The sequence below is a fragment of the Piliocolobus tephrosceles genome, unplaced genomic scaffold (genome assembly GCF_002776525.5).
Source record: "Piliocolobus tephrosceles isolate RC106 unplaced genomic scaffold, ASM277652v3 unscaffolded_32408, whole genome shotgun sequence".
NCBI classification, from domain to species: domain Eukaryota; kingdom Metazoa; phylum Chordata; class Mammalia; order Primates; family Cercopithecidae; genus Piliocolobus; species Piliocolobus tephrosceles.
In genome coordinates this window covers 1-5,710 of record NW_022315875.1, presented here as the reverse complement: position 1 = coordinate 5,710, position 5,710 = coordinate 1, and the positions used below count along the sequence as shown (strand labels likewise).

General features: G+C 36.7%; 1 pseudogene across 1 annotated transcript; it reads right to left on the bottom strand.

Annotated features, from left to right (window-relative positions):
- Positions 1–3,395: 3,395 nt before the first annotated feature.
- LOC111533833 lies at positions 3,396–4,973 on the bottom strand (annotated as a pseudogene). Its single transcript, XR_002728973.2, has one exon. The product of XR_002728973.2 is annotated as a 60 kDa heat shock protein, mitochondrial pseudogene (transcript).
- Positions 4,974–5,710: the final 737 nt, after the last annotated feature.

Genomic DNA, 5,710 nt, shown 5'->3' with positions numbered 1-5,710 from the left:
TCTCATCTGAATTAGATATGGGTGTGATTCAAGGCACAATTCTGCCTAAGGGAACTTTTATTTATTTGTGAGCTTGTGAAATTAACATGCATGCATCCAAAGCAGAATTATAGGACAGATATGGGGTAGGCATTCCGAGTCCAAAAGGGAGAAATAACAAGAAGAAAGGGGTATCTGGTCCCCAAAAGTCCAAAACTCAACATAGAAAACAACTTTAAGTCTTAAAGATCCTGAAGAAGTTCCTCTGGCTCCAAGTCTAATATCCTGGACACAGTGGAACAGGAGTTGGACTCCTAAAACCTTAGGCAGCCCCACCCCTATAACTTTGCTATGTTTAGTTCATCCAGCAGCTCTCATTTGTTGGTATCCTGTGCCTGCAGCTTTCCCAGGCTGATGCTGCAATGTGGTAGCTCTACAGTTATGAGGTCATGATAGTGACCTCACTACTACAGCTAAGCTGGGCATCACCCTAGTGGGGGTTCTCTGTGGTGACTCTTCTCTTGCAACAAGTCACTGACTGGGCCCCTAGGCTGTTCGTGACAACATTGAAAATCGAGGTAAAGGAAGTCATGCCCCCACGGCTCTGCATTCTGCACACCTACAAAATTAGCACCACATGGACTCTACCAAGGCTTATAGCTTATACCTTCCAGAATGGTGGATGGAGCTGCACTTGGACCAAATTGAGCTGTGATTGGAGCAACCAAGGAGCTGTGCTAAAATTTGTGGAGCATTGACATGGGGTGATTACGGGCAGCTTGTCCTAGAGGTTGACCTGGGCCTGTCTCTGCAAACTATTCTGCCTTCCTCGAATTCTGGAACCATTATAAAAAAGGCAGCCTCAAAAATCTCAGAAACCCCTTTAGGGACATTCTGCCATTATTTGTATGATCCCTTCTTTCTGTACTAATTTTTTTAGCAGATGGTTGCTTGGCCACGTACTTGGTTTGTGCTCCTGAGTATACTCTTTCATTCTTTACAAGACCAGGTTGAAAATATTCAAATTTTTTTCTGTGCCATTTCTCTCTTAATTATGAATTGTGCCTTTAAGTCTTTTATGTTATCTCACTTTTTATTGTATGTGGTTCAAGGTATGTAGACAATTTCTACAACATTTTACTTAGAAACTTATTTCACTAGATATTCCCGTTCATTTTTTCTGAAATTTCACTTTCCATAAAGCCATACAGCATGTACAAAATTCATTAAAGTTCTTTAATACTTCATAACAAGAATGGGCATTTGTCTATTTTTCAATAAGGCATTCCCTTTTTGCATCTGAGACCTTATCAGAATCATCTTTACTGTCTATGCTTCCACCAATATTCTGATCATGACCACTTAAGTGATCACATTAGAGAACTTCTTCTCTAAGAAGTTCTAGACTTTCTCTACCTTTTTCATTTACTTCTGCGCCCTCCTCAGAATCATCCTTGACACTCCATTCATGGCACTCTGGACTTTTTCTAGCATACTCCTTCAAAGTCTTCCAACTTCTAACAATGACTTAGTTCCAAAGTTACTTTCACATTTCAGGTATTTGTTATAGCAACAGCCTCACTTCTGTGAACTAGTTTTTTGTCTTAGTTCATTATGTTTTACTATAAGAGAATACATGAGATTGGGTTATTTATTAACAATATAAGCCTGTTTACTTTATGGTTCTGGAGACATGGAAGTCTAAGAGTGTGGAACTCACGTCTCACAAGGACCTTAGTGCCACATCACTCCATGGCAGAAGGCAGGACAAGAAAACACAAGAGCAAGCAAGAGAGAGAGGGCCAAACTCCTCACTTTTACATTAACCCATTCTCATGACAACGAACTCACTCCATTGGTAACAATATTAATCCATTAATGAAGGTGGAGCCCCCATGGCCTAATCACCTCTTAACAGTCCTACATCTTAACACCAGCAAGATGGAAATTAAATTTCAACATAAGTTTTGGAGATAGCCTTCAAATCATCGCACCTGGCCATTATAGATCTCTCTATTGAGAATGGTAAGGGGCCTCTTATTTCTGAGGCTACTGTAAGTTGCTTGAAAACAGACAACTTTAAAAGCTTGCAAAGATAAAAATTCAGAGCAATAATGAAACTGGTATAAATAATACCATGGACTTTCAGAACACTAGTGCAAAGCAGGTGAGTAAGTCAGTACTTTCCTAGATCCTGGTAGTATCCATTCAGCAGGGTCAGTCTGACCACTTCAAACAGCCTCAGATTCATGTGTTTTCCTTTGATCTGCCATAGAACTTAGCTACTTCAGACTTCTGTTCCTTAGACTCTATTCTAAAACTCGAGAAAATGACACCTAAACACTTTGTCTTAAACTCGAGAACTGAAAGCCTCAGAGATCTCAGAAATCCCTTTAGGGACATTCTGCCATTGTTAGAAATCCACCCTAGACCCTATTTATAAAATAGCTGGATCTGCTGGTAATAAGTTGGGATTATAGAATCAGAAGAAAGTGTACATCCAAAAGTTACCCATATCCGCACTTAAAAAATAGACACACTCTTGGAAATTCACCCTGCTTTGAATACCTCACATGTGATTTTCCATGTACATATATTGATTCTGAATCATGTATTATTTTTGTGTCTTCTTAAGTTGTATACTTAAAGAATAAGTAATATCCTTATAAATGAAGAAAACAATGCAAATTGTATTACATTGTCTTTAGGTGAATGTAGTTTATATATGTGTATCTAAATATAGTCGTTCCTCCGTATGCATGGGGTATTGGGTTCCCCAGTGGATACCAAAAGCCTGAGATGCCCCAGTCCCTTATCTAAAATGACTCAGTACTTGTATGTAACCTATGCGCATTCTATGCACATAATAATTCTAAGTTATATCTAGATTATTCATGATATGTAATACAATGCCTATATATTACTTCATTTGCATTGATTCCACATAATGCTAAGTGCATGCATAATTCCAGTTTTACATTTTGGATCTTTGTGGAATTTTTTCTCCTAAATTTTTTTTTATTCCATCATTGATTTGAATCCATGAATGCAGAACACACAGATGTGAAGGGTCAAATCTTTATGTATTTTACATAGGTGTGTACACACATACTTTATTATAAGAACATTGAAATGACAGATATAGGAAGGGATATAATTACTTTAAATTGAATGTGTATGTTTTAGATTGCTTAAATATGCATTCCAATTCAAATAAAATTATGTATAAATGTATATGGTTTGAAATTGTATGTTAACTTAGCTATATTGTAGTGTATGTAAAATTTTAATAATCATCTCTGCTATGCTCACTAGCTTGGAGATTATTTTAAATAATAATATTGGGTGGACATAGAAATAAATACAATTTCAATTTAAACATTTATTTTCTTTTTTTTTTTTTAACTTCAAACAAATTTTTATTACACAAAGGTTGTCACATAATTGGATATTTCTCTTTGTACACAATTATTCTCTCTCCCCACAGAAAGGCTGCTTAACTTCTCATCTGGTGGTGGCAAGCACTAAAATCCTGATTTTAACAGAATAGTAGTAAAAATGCCTCAGTGATTTAAGTTGAAAGCAGTACATTGGTACATGGCTCTTGTACCCATTATCAGGAATGTACAAATGTTCTTTATTCAAAAATACAAAATAAATTATCTGTAGGCATGGACAATGACAGCAGTAAACCATTATATATTTTGTCAACTGAAACCAGTAACTGATGGTTATAGTGATTTTCAGCCAGCCTTTTTCTTCATTTTCTCCAACTGACTTCTCTGAAGTTATTGGTGAGGAACACTGCCTTGGGCTTCCTGTCACAGTTCATTAATAAAGGTAAAGCACTACTAGTCTTGGAGTTAGAACATGCCACCTCCCATACCACCTCCCATTCCACCCATTGCACCCATTGCAGGGTCCTTCTCTTCTTTAGGAATTTCTGTGACAACAACTTCTGCTGTAGTTAACAGAGAGGCCATACCAGCAGCATCCAATAAAGCAGTTCTCACAACCTTTGTTGGGTCAATAATTCCTTTGTCCACCATATTCACAAAATCTCCAGCCATAGCATCATAACCAACTTCTGAGGAACTTTGCATAATTTTCTCAACTATCAAAGATCCTTCAACACCTGCATTCTTAGCAATGGTCATTGCTGGAATTTTGAGTGTTCTTTTAATAATTTCTATACCAATTTTTTGATCTTCATTAGCTGGAGTCAATGAGTCCAAGGCTGGAATGCATCGAAGCAGGGCACAACCCCCTCCCAAAACAATGCCTTCTTCAACAGCAGCTCTTGTAGCATTAAGGGCATCTGTAACTCTGTCTTTCTTTTCATTCACTTCAACATCACTTGTCCCACCAACCTTCAGCACAGCTACTCCATCTGAAAGTTTTGCCAGCCGTTCATTCAGTTTTTCCTTTTCATATTCACTAGTTGTGACATCTAACTGCTCAATGATTTCTTGAATACGTTTTTCAATTTTAGCCTTGTCACCTTTTCCTTTTAAGAGCATGGCATCGTCTTTGGTCACAATGACCTCTCCAACTTTTCCTAAGTCATGAGGCTGAACGTCTTCAACATTTAGGGTCAACCCCTCTTCTCCAAACACTGCACCACCAGTAGCAATAGCCATATCTTTAAGCTGGTTCTTTCTATTGTCACCAAACCCTGGAGCCTTGACTGCCACAACCTGAAGACCAACCTTTAGCCTATTCAAGACGAGTGTACTTAGAGCTTCTCCATCAACGTCTTCAGCGATTATGACCAAAGGCTTACGGTGAGCATTGGCAATTTCAAGAGCCGGTACAATGGACTGGACACTAGAAATTTTCTTTTCACTCAGCAGAACATAGGCATCCTGGAATTCACATTTCTGCCCTTTTGATGTATTAATAAAGTATGGAGAAATATAGCCTCGATCAAATTTCATGCCTTCGATAATTTCTAATTCATCATTCAGTGTTTTTCCATTTATTTTCATCTTCATGGTCCTTTATTTCTGAGTATAGCAATAATTACAAACTGGATTCAAAAGTTATGATTCCTTTCTTTATATAGTCCTTTATTTCTAAACTTAGCCTTAATAATCTAATTTTTTATTGAAAATTAGTCTTTTTTATGAGAAGTCAAGTCTTTAGTTGAGACAAAGAATTATCTTATCATCATTTAGTGACAATTCATAATAAAATGAATTTCTGAGTAATATCAAAAGACTTTCTTATGAACTTTCATCAGAAACCCATTACAATCCATTTGAAGAAACTGACATGCAGCATATGACTGCAATTTATTTTTTTGCATATGAGAATGAAACCTAGCTTCCAAAACTTATTGAAGAAATTGGGAAAATTTTACTTAGACATAAATCTAGAGTAAGGAAAGACAAAAAAAAATCTGAGGTCCCAGGTCTGATAATCATGGGGAGAGGATCACTTGTAAACAAGAAAATGATGGATTAGTGATGAGCCTGGTGATGGTAACAGCGTAATCACTAGTTCATAATGAGAAGATTTTCACAACCACATCAGAATAAGTTAGTAAACAGTATACTTGACATTTAAAAAATCTTGTATCTAAATAAAAAAACTCTCATGACGATATTTTTGCATGACTATACTTCAAAACAAAGCATATATTTATGGAAATAAATCTATGTTTAAACCCTTTTAATCTTGATTGCAGTGTTCCACAAAGAACTTACTGCAGGCTTAAATACTGTAGCAC